The sequence below is a fragment of the Castor canadensis genome, chromosome 8, assembly GCF_047511655.1.
Source record: "Castor canadensis chromosome 8, mCasCan1.hap1v2, whole genome shotgun sequence".
Taxonomy (NCBI): Eukaryota; Metazoa; Chordata; class Mammalia; order Rodentia; family Castoridae; genus Castor; species Castor canadensis.
The window spans coordinates 77,972,978-77,990,926 of record NC_133393.1 but is presented as its reverse complement, the minus strand read 5'-3'; the positions used below and the strand labels follow the sequence as shown (position 1 = coordinate 77,990,926).

The window sequence follows — 17,949 nt, the reverse complement described above, 5'->3', positions numbered from 1 at the left end:
AAGAAGAAAATGAACTTATAAATTCTATTTTACTCAAAACTAGGATTTGGCTTAGAATAAATTTATGAGTTTCATGAGTGAATTAAAAGGAACTTTCTTGACTTCAATGATGCATTACAGTTTCTATTATGCTTATTGTATTATAAATATAGAAAGAAAAATTCATATGGAGTGATGTGTTAGCATCTGGGCAATTTGTACTCAAAGAGAAATTGAGTAAAATTTCCACTAAACTTATTATAACTAATATAATTTACTTTAAAATGAGGAGAAAAATAATTTTGTGACTGCTAGTTAGTGCTCATCTATTTTAACTTCAGCCTCTGTGGTTCTATCACCTCTTAGAAAAGTTGTGGCTTCTAAGTGACAGGAGAGAAGGAAGAAAGAAGTAAGTTCAGAAGAGTTATGTAACTGAGCAAAATGTGGTGGCATCTCCAGGTAGAAATGTACATATTTGAGTGGATGGTGAAGTAGGAGGGGATGTCTCATCACTGAAGCTCCTTCTGTTCCCTGTTAAGTCACTGAGTTACCTGTGTTGGAGCTCTCAGATGCAATAGTTGTGCCAGAGACTGCACTGGTGGTGCCTACAATAGAAGAGAGGGAGGGAGAGAGAAAATCAAAATAGAGATGCAGGGCTAACACTGTCCGTGACTCAAAAGCAGCAGAAGGCATTTTGCTGGGTATCCTGTATTGTTAAAGTGCAGCAGAAGGCATTTTGCTGGGTGTCCTGTATTGTTAAAGTGCTTTCTCCATTTTAATTCAAACTTACAAAAAACACATGAGCAAATGGAGCAGCCTTGGCTTAGATGCCAGAGGTCTTGGGGCCTTTCTCATGCTTACCTGTTTCTCTCTCAGAGCTTGGCCTCTCAGCTGTGCCAGCAGTGGCTCCTAGTGACAAGAAGCAGATACACTATTTATGGCAATGCATCCAACTGTATTCAATTAATAAATTGATAACATCTGAAATCCAACATGTGATAGGCCTAAACCTTCAGAGCTGCTTCCATCATCTCTACCCCTCTAAATAGAACTAAATATGTGATATTTATCACCTCTATCATTGGGGTAATAACTTGAATGTCAAAAGGGAAAATCTTTCTGGGCTCTGAGCCTCTTCAGAATTGCAGTGTAAGGTTTTCTCTCAAAAGAAATGATATAATTCACATATGTCTATGAAAGGACAAAGACCAAATATAAATTAGCGGGAACTCAAAAGTTGCTAATTCATTTTCATTGGTTGTTTCCTTCAATGGAAGTTGTAGCTTCACAGAGTGAATGAGAAGAAAGAAGTGAGGGCTAATGGAAACTCATAAAAAGGTGCTGTTCCAGAACCAGCCCCATAGAAGATATCATGGTACCTGTTCCTCATTGACTAACCTGTGTTGACATTTCCAGAAGAGATGCTGCTTCCAGAGACAAGTTGAGTGGTATCTAAAAGCAAAATGGAAGGGTATAATTATGTGAACTTCATTCCTATTATAAGAAGAACATATCCTAGAACAAAAGAGGGGAACTGCAGAAGTGAGTGAGAAGACCATTTTCAGGAATAGCTTGATCCAGAGATGTCCTATGTGTTTGTGTAATTCTTCATTATCAACATACACTTGCTGGAGGAGAGAACAGTATTTGTTGGTGGTGATCTCAATGACAACACCCCTTTTTCTGAGCTCAATCTCAGAGAAACAAACAGATCTTCCTTTACTCAACTGGTTGAATGCCAGTGACTTGGCTACCAGATACCCACCAAGAAGAAGCAAAGCAGGCTTGATTACCTATTGAATTTTCATTTGCTGTTACAGAAATATTAGTGCTCTGGAAAAGTTTAGACATGTGGCCAAGGAATCTAGTAGTAGAGTTTCAGCATCATGGTGAGGAGGACAGACTCTGGATCCAGACTTCCAGAGTTGAAATTTCTTTTTATTTTGTGGTGTGACCTTGGGCAATTAACATCCCTTGGCCATAGGTTTTCTCATTTGTAACACTTGTGAAAACATTAGTACTTACCTCACAGTTAGGAGTAAATAAAAGAATAAGAAGGATGTAGAGTAGTGCCTGGCACATTAGTTTGTTAGAGAGTGTTAATTAGTGTGCATCACTATTGTAAGTGAAAAGTGGAGAGGTTACTTGTATACTCACTTCCCATGGTTCTGCTTCCTCCAGAGGATGTTGTAGCTTCTAAGAGAGAAGAAAGGTGACAAGGATTTAACATTCTGAAGAATGTTAAGGTCATACTTTTCTTGAGAGCTGTACCACAAGAGATACTTCACTACTAGAGGTCCTCCTGTGGGGAACTCTCACTAGCTGGTTGACTCACCTGTGTTTGAACTCCCAGGTTCAAGTGTAGTACCAGAAACTACTCTAGTGGTACCTGTAACCAAAGGGAAGTGGTAGGTTTTCCTCCCATTGGGGAGAGATTAAGTTGGGAAGGAACTGACTTGTCTTTCATGCTTTTACTTCTAATGGTAAATTACTAATGCTTTCTCACGCATAGTTTTATTCCTAAATCAAAGATGCAATTCTTTAAGATAGAGCCTTTCTTTCTTGAAATTCAAAGTAAGACAAGCAGCCCCCTTTTCCATCATATTTACCTACTGTGCTTCCTGTTCCTTGGTTTACTGACGATCCAGAGGTAGTTCCTAAAAAGGTAAGTGTAGAAAAACTTTTGAGTATGAAGGGAGACTCAGTTGGGCTAACTACTGCACATTTCCAACACTTTTGTATGCAAGGAAGAATCTACTATATCAAGGTAAATTTTCTGTGTTCATTTTGGCCTTCTGTTTACCTGAAATAGTACCTTCTGAGCCTGTATTTTCTTCACTTGAAATTGTGGTGATACCTAAATGACAAATGGAAAAATGAAACTTTCCAGATAATGATCACTTCCACTATCATTGTCAGTGCTGGGTCATTTCTTAAAAGACTTCAAAAATCTGCCTAAACTGACTCAAAATCAAGTAACAAAAGAAAACATTACTGACCATATATGAGAGTTCCTCCCCATGAAACTATCCTAAGAAGCTAATATAATTGTAATTTTTCATTGCCCAAGTTGCACACACACACACACACACACACACACACACACACATGTTCACGTACTCATTCATACATCATCAATTCTCACCTATTTTCCCTCTTAATGCAGTGGTTCTACTGGCTCCTGTGGAAGTCCTGGCTTCTGAGGGAGGGAGAGATGGGAGGGAAGGAAAGAGAGAGAGAGAGAGAGAGAGAGAGAGAGAAGTACAGGATGAGGGAAAATATATTATGATGTCCATACATAAGAAGGGCAATATGAAAAACATTTTTATGACCTTATATCCAGAAAGCACACTTTCTTCCCAGCTTGTTAGCCTACCTGTACTGGAACTTCCGGGTGCAACAGTAGTGCTTGCAGCCACACCAGTGGTACCTGAAAAAAGGTCACAGAATCAACATGAAGAGTCATTTGCATTGAGGCAATCTAGATATAAAATCAATGTGTGTTTCCTGGGCCACATCATTCAGCAGTTGTGGTCTGGACAGCACACATAGACAATTGATTTCATCATAGTAAAGAGCTAAGCAAGTTATGGCTTCTAAGGAGGAAATGAAGAAAGTCAAAAGCACATTTGGAATGCATATTCCTCCAAGAGGTTAAATAAGGGCGATTGCCTTTGAAAATATTCATTTACCTGTAATGAAACTTCCAGGTATAGCAGTTATGCCAGAGATTCTTCCACTAGTACCTGCAATCACAAGGAGGAAGGGATTGATACTTTACATTAAAAGAAGGGCTAAACAGAAAAACATTATACACCTCTTTTAAGTCACAGGAGACCTATCCTAGGGATCCTATTTTACTTTTCCACAAATGCATTTGTTTCCAAAGTAGAAGAAAATGCAAAGGCTAAGTTCTCAGAATAGATGTCTACTTATTCTGAATTTTGGTAAATAACAGAGACATATAGATACTTTTTCATGCTTACCTGTTTGACTGCTAGACACCTGGCTTCCTTGTACAGTGGTCTTGGCTTCTGAAGGAAAGGAAGAATATTCTGTTATATATAACTGGAAAGATATGGGATCTCAGACAAAGATTTCCAGTGGCAGAAATTACTCTGAATTAATTTCAACCAATCAAAATTTTAGGAGGAATTCATTGGCTGAACATTTTTCCCTGGGACTGTTACTGCTTTTCTGATTCCAGAGACAGCTGTGGCCTCTGAAAAGAAGTGGAGGTGAGGGCCAAGATTCAAAGAATTTGAGAAAAGTATCACATGGAGAGACAGTTTATTGTGGAGCCTTCTCCAAACAGTAGTCCCTCCCAGCTTGTTAATTTACCTGCACCGGGGCTCCCATGTGCAATTGTAACAGAGGGGACACCCCCTGTGTCTGCACATAGGGAAAAGAAAGAGCACATGGTGATACTTTTGCAATCCTTAGAAAAACAGAGCTAACAACATGTCTATGTGTGATTTCAAAACAGCAAAAGACCTGCTCCTATAACTGAGAGAAGGTGAGACATGTTCCATCTGTACTGTGTGCTTTTGCAAGGCCAAGGGCAATGACTCCCTGATTTTCTTTTTTCCAAGGTTAAAGGTCATATCAAAGGCATTTCCCATGTTCACCTGTCTGACTTCTTGATGCCTCAGTGGTGGTCCCTAATGAAAATAAAATGAAAAATAAAAAGTATAGGTATTTTATCTTAAAAATATGATATCATAATGATTTCTACGCTGAATGGAAGTCAGTAATGTTATACAGACAAAGCTTTTCTCAAAGGGGAAACATTTCTGAGCTAGGACAATTATAAAACTCCAGGGATCCAGCGTCCTAGATCCCTGAGATAATTCCCCAAAAGTAAAGCCTTTTGGAAATCCAGGCCCAAGTGGTTCCAAATTCAAAAGTAAACCCTGGGTCCTCTGAAATATTTTAACCTTGAAAGCAATTTTCAACAATTTAAAGCTATTCTGATATAAAATTAATTTTAAAAAATCAAATCTATTGAACTGGTATTAAACCACATTAATAAATAATGAAAACTCCAAATTTTCACCTGATTTTATTTCTGCTGCAGTGGTGCCACTTTCTCCAAGGAAAGGTGTGGTCTCTAAACAAAGGAAAGGGAACCAAAATGAGTTAAGTATTGAGAACAGGGAATGAGCTAAGGGTTCCCACTGCAATAGATAAGCACAATCTCAAACTTATTGTTAGCTAATAAAAGTCAGAAAAGAAGTTCTTCTGACTGTGAAAGTAATGTAAATACTCAATACTGAAGTTTAGTTGTCTAAAAATTAAGTCTAAATATTTTTTTAACTCATATGGCTCTTAACTGAGCTTTAGATAGTCTTTGATTAGAATAATTTATGCAAACTTCTTAATAAAAATACATATAGTTGGAATTTATAAATGACAAATATATTATTGTTATCATCCTTATTTATTGCTTTAAGTATTAGAAATTTGGCAGTCCCTATAATATTTGAACTTGAAATTAGAGAATGATAAGGATCAGTATGTCAGTTTTTTACCCATAACGAGAAGAAAATGGACTCACACAGGGGTTAAGGAACTCTGTGTTTTCTCAATGTGCCAACAAGCTCTTTCAGTAGTCAGAACTAGGAGTTAATATGTTTCCCATATACCATTTCTATCTAACAAAAAATTACAGAAGTTTCAGCAATTGAATTACTTCCTTTAGATATCAATGAGCAAAACAAAGGCATTTCTCTTCCAATAACCTAACAAATTTTTAGTGCCTTAGCTCTGTGATAAAGTTTTCTTGAAGCAGAAGAACAGAGAAAAGAGCTTGAGTGCTTGATCTTTAGTTATTAGAATAAGTCCTGGCTGTCCAGTAATTTTTGTTCCAAAAATTCTCTTCACAGAAGTATAAATACTAAATATAATTCAGCAACTTTGTCTACTGAGACGCAGGAGGTGGGCTGTCAGCATTTACCTGTAGGGGTTCCAACTCCAGCTGTTCCACTCACTACAGGGGAAGACATGGCTGCTAACAAAGAAAAGACATAAAAGATTCATGGAGAAAAGAATAAAAATTTGGTGTACATGCATAGACATACCAAAAGGAAAGACATACTCAGAAAAGTCTTTTCCAAACTGTGAACTCACATGTGTTAGAACTTCCAGGGGCAACTGTTGTGTCAGGGGATACTTCAGAGGTCCCTGACACACAGAGGAACTGAGTTTGTCACATGTCTAAGTCACAAGAGGACCTAAATCTAAAAGGGATAGTCCTTATGCATGTAAGCATATGTGCATGTGTGCATTCATTTCATTCATTTATTTCCCACAACAGAAATCTGGTGGTCAGAGCACATGGTAAATTAGATGTATTTTCCTGCTTTCAACAAATCATAATATAGGAAGACAATGTTCCCAATGTGAGGTACTTTGGCACTTCTGATGGAATTTAAGAAGAGGAAATCTTTTCCCCAATGCTTACCTGCTTGGCTCACTGTTGCTGCAGTAATCTCTGTTGTGAGACAGGAAGCAGGGATAATAGGTTTAAATGTAATGAAAACTTTGAATATTGAAACAAATTTATAGACATATATGTATGCACACATATACATGAATGTATTCTGGTTCCATGGTGCTTTTCTATTTCCCTTTTTCTCTTCATCTGTTTGTGTGTGTGCATGTGTGTGTGTGTGTGTGTGTGTATGTGTGAGAGAGAGAGAGAGAGAGAGAGAGAGAGAGAGAGAGAGAGAGAGGCAACAGATACAAAGAGAGAACTTTGTAGATTCTAGCTGAAATGCTGGTGATACCATAGAGAAATACAATCCCATTCTAAGACATGGAGCAGCTGGGCTGGATTCTAGAATTAGTAGATTTTCAAAGTTATTTCTAACTACAAACCTAGTTTGGCTCATTTGTACCAACCCTAAATATAATGCAAAGTCTCCCAAGGGAAGTTCAGAGAATTCTAATCTTGATGATCCCAAATCATGGGCAACTGTATTCTCACCAGTCTTGAATTCAGTTCCAACAGGACCAGTTACTTCTGTGGAAGTTGTAGCCTCTGAACAAAGCAATAGGAAAATAATAAAGTCTGGGAATTTGGAGTACTAGAAGGAGATACTGGTGTGAAATTTTATCATACCAGCCCTAAAAGCTATCATGATGTCTGAGATTAAATAAAAGGCATTTCCTTCTTAACCAACCTGTGTTAGAACTTCCAGATATAATGGTTGTTCTGGATAATTCTCCAGTGGTAACTAGAATGCAAAAACAAGGAAAAATAAAGCATTACTTCCTCCAATTAATCTTGGCAGCACAGATGTAGCACTGAAACACTGGAAGCCCTTCCTGAGGACTTTTTAATCTCTGAAAGAATGGACAAATAACTCCACTCACTGCATTTCCCAGGTCAACCTGAGAGGGATGTATTGCTATTGCTACTGTGCTTCCTGTGTCCACTATGTAGTAAGGAAAGAACAGGGCTTCAAATTACTGTTTCACATCCAGGGACAAATTCTCTGGTGTACAGGGGGAAAAAATAAAGCATGGTTTTAGTCAGTGGACTCTTTTATGAAGCTTGGGGCACTTTAATAATTATTTGCTTTTATGAAGCTCTCCAGTAAGGGGAAACAAAAACACTAAATATCAGATATGAGCACACGGGAGAAATGACAGAAAATAGAGTAAGGAGAATTAGAATTCCTGGGGTGCTCGAATACATGCCACATCTTCCTAAGCTTCTTTTGTTGTTTTTTTTCAGGGAAAAAAGTCTCTGTAAGCCAGAACTCTGAGAACAGCCTAGCTGATACATAGGAAACCCCCAAGCTGAATAATTGTCTCCTTTGATATGATACAATATGACCCCAGAGAAAATGCTGGGCCCTCCTTCATACTCCATATTAGTTGTTCACTGCAGTAATAAAAAACAGAAGTGAAGGGAGCCACAGGCCTCAGACTGAAAAGCTCACCTCCCGTCAGTCCCACCCTAATGGTCTCACGGCCTCTTGGGAAAGTTGTGGCCTCTGAAAGAGAAATATTTAAGATACAGACTGGATAGGACCTTAGGTCTCCCATAGAGTACATTGCCCTACATTGTCATGTTCAGACGCGACTGAGTGCATTCCAGGTGGTGTGGTTGTAGACTGGGGTCGTGTTTAGAACTCCTGACCTGTGCTGACACGTCCAGATTCCAGAGTTTTGCCAGAAATGCCCTCAGTAGTGCCTGAAACAAGAAGATTGTGGTTGTTGGTCAGCTCATTGTCCTTTATGGAATGGGAATAAACTCTTACAGGAAAAAAAATCACTTGTTTCTTTAATATAGAAATAATTTTTTATCTCTGGACTTTCTAGTTTTAAGAGATAATTGATATATTTCCATGGAACATATTTTCCTTTGGCGAGTTTACAGGCAAAGTCCTCTACCACCAGGCCTTATTGGTAGGGCTTAGTTGCTTGCAGATGGATTTGGACCCAAATCACCTTTGTGACTGATCAGAGAATGGGCCCCAGGATGCCCTGATGAGGGGTCCACAAAGCACAACACAAAAGGAAAGAACTTTAATGTCTGAACTGTATGTGTTGATATATAGAACATCTGGTAATTTCTTTCCCAGTATAACAAATTTGTTAAATTTAAAGACTTTTAATAGTTTCTAGGCAAGACTGTTGGAAAATTATTAGAAAGTATAGTTAGTTTCTTAACGGAGGTCACCTGTGATTATTTTGATGCTTGGTGTCCCACTTTTTCTTACAAAAGTTGTGGCCTCTGAGAAGGGAGACAGTAAGAAAGAGATTATTGGAAAAGATACGATAGTTTTCTTACATGGGATATCAGTGGATAAGAAATCTCATCATAGGTGGACTTGAGGAAGACTCTCTGGTACCTCATTAACTCACCTGTGTTGGAACTGCCTGGAGCAACTGTTGTGCCAGGGGTAACCCCAGAGGTGGCTGAAACATCAAAGGTATGAAATCATCCCAGTGAGTGGTCTTTGTCTCCTATAGACCTGCCTTTAAAAGAATCTGGGCATATCTTTTCCAAAGGGTCTTTCACTGCTTCCCAAAGAGATGAGAATCATATGCACTCACCATATCATTAACAAAGAAATCATACTAGTAATGTTACCAAGCCGAGGTCACCTCCCCTGAAATTCCATCTACCCTGGGACAGGGGGACAAGGTAGCTTTCTTTCAGGTTCACCTGTCACAATACCAGATGCTCCACCTCCTGATGCCACAGTGGTACCTACCATGGGATGAAAGCCAGAAAAGTATTTGAATGTACTAAGAACAGAGGACAATACTTATCATCTTTATTTTTTTCTCAAGTCAGAAAACCTTTAAGTGAGATAGACTGCTTCCAGAATTCACATTTTCTTCTTTCTAGAAATAGGCTATTCCTTTAGTCCTCCGACACCTTTATGACGTGTATGACATCATAGGCAGCACCCTCCTCTAATATAGCTTACAGTTTAGCAGCCAGAAACTAGCAGCTAACAATAAACTTAATAAATAAGTCAATGCGTTAGATGCTTAGGAAAAAAGGCAAATTGGATTAAAGGACTGGGGTCTTAATAGGCAGATGGCAGCCAGCCAGTTGTCCTTGTCCCTGTGTGTAGCTCTGTGGGCCTTAGTCCCTGTAAATCAAGATGGATAAGATACCCAAGGCCATGGGATTTCTAGCAATACAGGGTCTGTGACTCTGGCATGTTGTGTTGCCAAAGGAAATGCAGACCTTTTTCCTCTGCCCACCTTCACACTCATGTTTTCACTACAGCTACCCAAACAGGGACTTGAAATAAACCCCAAAGCCCCAGCCTAAAAAAGCTGACTTCCTAAAAGTTCTGCTTGAGTAGTCCTGCTTCCTCTTGTGGAAGTTGTGGCCACTGAGAGAGGAAACAAAGGAAGGTGTAAAGACTAGGATGTGGAAGGATACACCATGCTGCTGTCAGAGTACGTCACCCAAGCCACCAATGCTCAAATTTTGCATGTATTTCAGACTTACCTGTGTGGTAACTTCCAGGTTGCAGAGATGTTCCAGAGATGACACCAGTGGTACCTAAAATAAGAAAGGGATGGTCATCACTGGTTCAACTGCTTGTCTGGCAAAGATTTAAAGAGGAAAGACAAAGGAGGGAGTGAATGTGCTCAGAGTACACTGTGTACATGGACAGAATTATCACAATGAAATCTCCTTGTATTATTGATGTATGCTCATTCAAAAATAAAATTAAATAAATAGGAATCATGATTCTTCATGTAGCAATAAACTATTACTCTGAGACTTACAGTCTTAGAAATAATTCATATTTGTCCTACATAACATTTCCTTCCACAGAAGTTTCACTAAGACAGTTCTCAACTATCATGGTCTTTTACAAGAATGAATACAGGATTTTTAAAACTCCCAAAATCACCATAAGGGGTTTCTCAGAGGGCTTGCCTGGATACCCAAACCCATGTGCCTTGATACACACCAATGCCTGACAGCTGTAGCAAAGTGCTTGCCTTCTTTGTCAAAGGTCCGTGGTAAGATTGGTTTCCTTTTCTTTGTTCACAAGTTTGTTTTAAAATTGAAATTAGCTATTTTCTTCTGCTGGGAAGTATTAAATAGAGCATGTTGAGTTAATCTGCTAGACTGTAGTACTAATGGTAATGGTTTAGTGTCTTCCTGATAATATTACTTGTACTTATTTAAACAATAATAGAAAAATAGAGATGAACCAATTCAGGCTATAATACATATATACATGAAAATGTCACAAAGAAACTCCCTGTGTAGCTATCTTAAACAAAAAAAGTCATCTGTTTTTTCATTTACAAAATTGGAGAACAGGAGGGAAGAATGGGTTCTGCCTGGGGGGATTGGTAGCAGTGGAAGAAGGGAGGAGATGAGGAAAGGGTATGGGAGGTGAATATGGCACAAATACTGTGTATACCTGTATGTAAATGGAAAACTGAGACCTCTGGAAACTATTTCAGGAATGGGGAGAGGAGAGATAAAGGAGAATGATGGAGGAGGTGAATTCAACTATGATATATGGTGAGAACTTTTATAAATGTCACAATGTACCCCCAGTACAACAATAATATAATAAAAATATTAAAAGAAACTATCATGCCATTTTCTTTGAAGGGAAGATAGGACATTTCTCTTCTTATCACTTATTTATCTGTCATTGGTTTGTTTTCATTATGGTCTATGAAGGCCCTTGTAAGCTCAGGAATAGTCACAGGTGAGTACTACTAGGCTAACACCCTCATTTCCAAGTCACTCCATCAAATAGTGTTCTGGAAATATAGCTGTACTATTTACAAATGCTATATTAAAAAAATTAAGGAAAAAAGACAATACAGTTATTACATTGCCTTCTTATTCCCTGAGTTTACAAGTTTTTTTCTCCTTTTTACCTGAGTCCCCTTCTTATGGCAATATCAACGACTGCAGCACTCTAAAACCTCACACTAACAAACATCCTTCTTGACAATCCTGACTGGATGGTTCTGCCCTGTCATGTGGAACTCTGACAGCAAAGCAAAGCATGGGTGAAGTCTGGAATATGGGAAGTGCCTAGTTATGTTACCCTAGGAGCTCATCTCCTGATTGGCCATTGTGTAGAATCCCCTGTGTGCTTTTTGACTCACCTGTGTTGTAATTCCCAGGTTCCAGAGTCTTTCTATTGACTATACTAGTGTTAGCTATTAGAAAAGGGTAGTCACAAATCAATTCCTTCATCATGAAGTGGGCATAGGGTAATATGCAAATAAGTTGAAAAGAATTTTATATTTGTTCAATATTTTAGTATACTGGATTTTAAATGATCAAAGGTAACTTCCCAATGTAAATCTCCCAAAGGAAATACTAATTATCAGGTCCAATAATAGAAAGACAGGAGCTCTCTCTAGATCATCTATGTAACCGTCAGCTAAATGGCTGCAGGGTTGCCTTGGGGAATGGCAGGAGACAGTGCTCAAGCATCACAAATAAGAATGAAATTTTTAGCTTCTGAACACTAGTCAATCCACAGTGCTAACATTTTATCAAAAAATGCTCAATATGGGAGAGATAAGTGGCACAGAAACACGTTAAACCGCAAGCTTTCTTGAGACTTATTAGAGGTTAAGGCAATAGTCTAACAACCCTTACCTGTAGCACCTCCCCCTCTTGTTGTTTCATGTCCTCCAAGGGAAGTTGTGGCCTCTGAGAGAAAAAACAGGAAAGTCACTCAAAGTAGGTATGAAAAATATGGTATGACTCCTATAAAGAATAACAACCAGAGGAGACACCTAATTACAGGAGTGCCACTGAAAGGTTTCCTGTCAACCTGCAGACTCACCTGTATTGGAACTGCCAGAGGCAACAGTGTTGCCAGGAGCCACCGTGGTAGTTGCTGAAACACAAAGAAGACTGTGATCACCATGGTGTTCCATATTTTGTTCCTAAAGTCCTGCCTATAGGAAGAGCTAAGCCTATCCTCATGCCTGACTCTTCTCTTGGCTCTTCCCTGACAATAATCCTCTATGTAATTTCTCATTAACCATTTTATTACCAAAACAGAGTGACAATGCCCTCAGCTGGAGAGAAACATCCAAGTGTTCTACGTCAGAAAGCAAGGCGTTTTTCACCTGCTTTGATCCTAGTGATCTGGCTCTTTGATGCTACCTTGTGGACACAGAGAAAGGTATGAGTGTGCTGAGAACTCCAGACATTGAAAATATTTGGCTCTTCATTTACAAAAATAAAATATTTGTATAGTGCAAGGCAGATTTCTTGGTTCTTTCTCTCTACAACAAAATTAGAGATAAGGGCAAAATAGTTTCTGCTGCGTATTGAGGGGGTAGGGGGGAGAGGGAGGGGGCGGAGTGGGTGATAAGGGAGGGGGTGGGGGCAGGGGGGAGAAATGACCCAAGCCTTGTATGCACATATGAATAAAAAAAAAGCTCCCATTTCTTAGGAATAGGAAGTTTATTACTCTTCCCCATTCAACAGCACGAAATGTTTACAATTTCAGAGCATGAAGTACTCAGAACAATTAGTGTAACCATTCTGCCTACAGGGATTACAGCTGCAGTTCTGTATTCTACTTTTGGCAGCTTTTCAGGAAATCTTTTAAAACTGAAAAAGAATTAGTTGGCCTCAAACTATAGTATTAGTAAATACAAATTTCTTTCCAGAAACTCTTTCTGTAGGCCACCCTAGTAGTTCATAACGAGTGGTAACAATGAAGACCTGAGTTTCGGCCTCTCACCTGTTTTGTATCCAGTGGTGCCAAAAATTTCTGTGGAAGTTGTAGCCTCTGAGGGACAAAATAGAACAAAACTAAGTTCTGAGGGGTAGGAATACTAGGAAGGGTTAGTTTGTGTCATTTTATCAGACTAACTCTACAAAAATACCACTTGTTGTTAAAATCCCTTTTTAAACAGATGTTCCAGAACCTACTGCAGAAACAACTAAGACAAGGGAAAGTATATTTAGTAGTATGTATTAACCTATCATGGAAACAGCTAATGGCCTGTACCAATGTAAAACACTTCCCAAGAACTTAGTGTTCCAAATAATAAATCATTAGTATTCTTCTCTCATGTCATCTCCTTGGTTTAATTATTCATAGCAGCCTTGCAAATAAACATTTCTACACTCTAGAATTCATGTATGTTTTACTTAGTGTTTTATGTCTCCCTGCAGAGCCAGGAGTGACTACAGAGGGCAGAAAAATGGAAGATAAAGTTTTTTTCTAAATACTTCCTGTGATTCTTTCCTGGTTGTTTTTCATGACAACCCTGAAAGCATGTACAGACATATAACTCTTATGAGACAAAAATTCAACTTGTGTTTCATTTATGTATTACCTGTGTTGGAAGTTTCTGAACTGCTATTGACTTCAGGAGAAATAATTGTGGTACCTGTGAAAAGAAATTTTGTAAGCTTCAAACAGTGACATACTCATTCTTGGCTTTCAGGAGCCAGGGCAGCAGAAACTTGGTGGAGGACCCTTCCATGTAGGCACATCTAGAGTGAATAACAATTTGGCTTGGTCTTATGTATTGTGGTCCCTGAGGAAATGTGTCTTTGGTCTTCATATTCTGTTTGCTGTAATCCCCTAAAACGAACCTATAAAACCCCAAGTCTTAGAACAAGAAGGCTTACCTCTTGGCAGTCCTATTCTGGTGGTCCCTATTGCTGTTGTGGCCTCTGAAAAAGTAAGGAAAGGTGTTAAGTAAATGGTGGAGCTTTTGAAATACTTAAATGGCCCCTTTCTTGGTTCCCTAGTATGTGGTGAGTTACCTGTGATATGACTTCCAGGTTCCAGGGTTTTGCCTGAGACACTACCAGAAGTTCCTAAAATAAGAGAAAGGTTGTGATAAGAGAATTTCTAATTTAAAACTCTGTGCTTCTTGCCATATTAGGAAACTCTTTCTTTGAGCTTTCTAATACAAAGAATTAATTCATGTTTCTGACACAGCATGTCTTTCCCACAGCAAATTTCCTGACAAAATTCTAGACTTTTAAGTGTCATTCTTTGAGGTTCATTGCCAGGAAACAGAACTTATCTCAGTATTGTTAAACAATATTTTGTACAGGAGTTTTTCTTGAGCACCCACTCTGGGTCAACAGACTAAACCAACATAGCTTGATCACAGTAAAGGAACTTGGCTAGTTGCAGAAGGCTTTTTAGCCAGTTAACTCATTAGGCTGCAAACAATAAACCAGTCAGGCTGTAAACAACTGCTGGTTAATTAGGCTGTAGCCAATAAAGTTGTTTTGTACTTCTCACTTCCAATGTCTGATGACATTGTTGGTTGAGTTTATAGAACCTGGGAGCTGCCCAATTCACAAATCACATTTTTGACTTGTTTGCTTTGCTCAAATAAATTTCAAGTTTAATTGTCTAAGTAATTTTCATTTGAATAGTACTTATGTGTCTGACTGCTACTGACTTCACTCTTTGGTGCGGTATATGGGTTCCTTGTGGTAGAACAAAGTTCCAAGGTCCTAAATCTTGCCAATTGTTATCTAGTAGCTGATTTTCATTCATAAAATGTGTAAAATGGGGGAATAAAACAGTGTGGTATGTTTGAGCAACACTGTCTACTGGGCAATGATCAGAAATGACTCAGCAGGGGCTCTTCTACCTTTAATGATTTCATTTCTTTCTAAGGAAGTTATGGCATCTGAGATGGAGGAGGAAAAAAGGCATGATTGGAAAACCATCAAAGATAATGGATTTGTATAGGAACAACCTTGTCTAGAATTAAAACCTAAAGAAATATATCCTTTAGAGAAGTCCCCATGAGAAAATTCTACCCTGCTTGTTCTCACCTGTGTTGGAACTACTGGGAACTAGAGTTGTGCCAGTGGTTACTCCAGTGGTACCTGAAACATAAAAAGTCCAGGGGTCACTTTAGTGACTTATTCTGCCATGAGAAATCATCCATTGTGAAGTCTTATGTATGTTCTTTACAATAACAAGTAACTTTGCACGGGGAACACTTGGCAGAACCATAATTCTTTAAAAAGGAGTTTCTCCTCTTGGATGGTTCTATGAGGTGTACTTTCCTGTTGCTGTCTGACAAAGGTTAAATAAAGGTGAGTCTCTCATGTTCACCTGGTTTACTCTCAGTGCCTTAGCTCTCTAATGAAAAGACAATTTACACATGTTGAGTACTAGAGACAATGGGAAACTGTTGAGCATTACTCCTGGTTAGTAGGATCAAGCACAGCTTTCTGAAAGAGACAGCAGTTGAACTGGACTTTACCATTGGGTAAGATTTGTCTAGTTGAAATCCAGGAAGGGGCACATCAGGCAGAAACACAGGGAGAACCCAAGTTTTGGAAAACATATATTGCATAAACATAGACTGAGTTTAAAAACTGTAAATTTAGCTCTAATTATATGTGAAAATAACTTTGTAGTGACTAGTTTGTAAAATAAATTCTTATAAAGGGACTTTATAACAGTGCCGACAAGTAATTCAGGAAGGCTAAAAGTTGGTATGATGGGGGTTAATGAGAAGTTTGGAAAGTAGATTAGGACTCAAACCTTACACTAAAGAATTTAGAATTTATGTGAAGTTGAGTGGGTGGCTGCTAAAGTATATTGATAACATAAATGACATGAATGGAGATCAACCACTGACCACTACTTTGAACAGAATGCATCTGAAAATAGAGAAAACTGAAAGGGAAGAAATTTGCCTCCAATTGTCCAGACTAAAGATTAGGGTGTGCATATAGTAACATCTTCAACTGAGGAATCAGCAGAAGATGATTCCTGAGAAAAGATGAAACCTGAGAAAGAGCTCAGGTTTTGGAATCAAGCAGATTTGACTATTTGCAAACAAGTGAAAATTTCTGAACTTGTTTCCTCACAAACAAGGTAGGGAAAATAATGCCTACATTATTCAAATGGAGTACTGAATAAAAACCAAATTAAATTCAAATGTAATGAGTATTTGCTATATGCAAATCTCTTACAAGTGATTCATTAATGATGCATGAGGCCTGATCCCCTTCCAACAACATGCAGAAATGAATAGATCACATGGACAGATATTAAGGTCAAATACTTCATCATATAAGGACTATAGCAATAAACAAAATGAGATAAAAATGCCTTTTTTTCAGGGAGCTTATATCCTAATTTAAATGCTAAAAGACAAGGGTAAGAAAAGTTAAGAAAAAGTGAGATGTTCTGAAGAATGAGCTTCTATTGCTTATCTTTTAAAACTGCTAAGATTAAAAAAAGACAGCACAATACAGTAAAAGCTAAATAATTTTCACAGAATGGCATGACCAGCAATTCTAATATGCTAAGAACTATGGTACTAACTTTTTTTTTAATAAGGGAGGTATTTTGGAAGTTACTTTTGTTTGCGTTTGTATAAGTGTAGAATTTAATGACTGAAGAGGGCATAAGAATAGAGAAAACAAAAACTCTGAGTTAGCCCAGGCATGCTGAAACATGCCTGTAATCCCTGTAATCCTAGCAACTTGAAAGAAGAAGGCGGAGGATTGCAGTCCACGGCCAGCCCAGGCAAAAGTATTAGACTCTATCCAAACAAACAGACAAAAAGCAAAAGGACTGGGGGCATGGCTTAAAAGATTCAGAGTGTAAGCACAGGCCCCAAATTCAAACCTCAGTACCACCAAAAAAAAAAGGCCCTATGTTACCAAAGTCAAATTGAAGTTCATGTTTTATTAATATGGTAAAGACATCTGTTACTATTTCCTATTCTAGCTAATATAACACCATTTTATTCAAATGCACATTTATAATTTTAAATCTTCTCATACCTTCAACTTCAGGCTGTTTCGATGGCACTAGAATTTAAAAACAAAAATGTTTTTATAAATATATATTCTTAATTTAATTCAATTCAAAAGGATTACTTTATGTATTAGATTACAATCAGGGAAGAATGTCACATTCCCTTAGTTCTTTCCAGTGTTCAAATGGAAAAGATGGGAATGCTAGAACAAGCCACATTGTACAGAAACATATATTTCTATTAATTTAATTTCAACCTACATTCAATGAGTATATCTGTAAATGGGCTACTAAAGAAATGATTCATGTGTTAATGAAAGAATATACTTGAATTTCATTTTAAAAATTCCCTTCTGTACTTAAATGCCATAATATAAAAAATAAAAAAACAAAAATATTTTATTTCCATAGAAGATTATTTTAGTCACTAAAGCCTACAGTTTTGTTAAATAAAATGCTCCAAAACTTATTTCAGAATAACAAATGCCACAACTTGTCATTAAAAAATTTAATCCTGTTTTTATTATCTGCTCCTGAGGTTCTAGTACCTAGAAATGAGAAACATTTGAGCTTTAATATTTTAAAAGCAAGTTTTATTGACAGGCAATTAAACATCATTGTGTATTTTGCTTAAAAAGAGTGGAATAACGCTGAAAATCACACTCCTTGAAATCAGTGCAGAATTGGTTCCACCATTTGACTTGCTCCAGAGCCTACACCA

General features: G+C 37.9%; 4 long non-coding RNA genes across 4 annotated transcripts; all 4 read right to left on the bottom strand.

Annotated features, from left to right (window-relative positions):
• Window positions 1–321: 321 nt before the first annotated feature.
• LOC141425495 (uncharacterized) lies at window positions 322–2,178 on the bottom strand. Its single transcript, XR_012450499.1, has 4 exons — window positions 2,137–2,178; window positions 1,378–1,431; window positions 841–888; window positions 322–584 (listed from the first exon to the last, which is right to left on the bottom strand). It is a non-coding gene; the product is annotated as an uncharacterized lncRNA (long non-coding RNA).
• Window positions 2,179–4,607: 2,429 nt separating this feature from the next.
• Window positions 4,608–6,476, bottom strand: LOC141425496 (uncharacterized). The gene is made up of 4 exons (XR_012450500.1): window positions 6,443–6,476; window positions 5,936–5,989; window positions 5,036–5,089; window positions 4,608–4,640 (listed from the first exon to the last, which is right to left on the bottom strand). It is a non-coding gene; the product is annotated as an uncharacterized lncRNA (long non-coding RNA).
• A 1,636-nt stretch (window positions 6,477–8,112) lies between these two features.
• Window positions 8,113–8,991, bottom strand: LOC141425497 (uncharacterized). The gene is made up of 3 exons (XR_012450501.1): window positions 8,857–8,991; window positions 8,672–8,725; window positions 8,113–8,182 (listed from the first exon to the last, which is right to left on the bottom strand). It is a non-coding gene; the product is annotated as an uncharacterized lncRNA (long non-coding RNA).
• A 5,142-nt stretch (window positions 8,992–14,133) lies between these two features.
• LOC141425498 (uncharacterized) lies at window positions 14,134–17,283 on the bottom strand. Its single transcript, XR_012450502.1, has 4 exons — window positions 17,255–17,283; window positions 15,281–15,334; window positions 14,246–14,299; window positions 14,134–14,152 (listed from the first exon to the last, which is right to left on the bottom strand). It is a non-coding gene; the product is annotated as an uncharacterized lncRNA (long non-coding RNA).
• Between the last annotated feature and the right edge of the window lie 666 nt (window positions 17,284–17,949).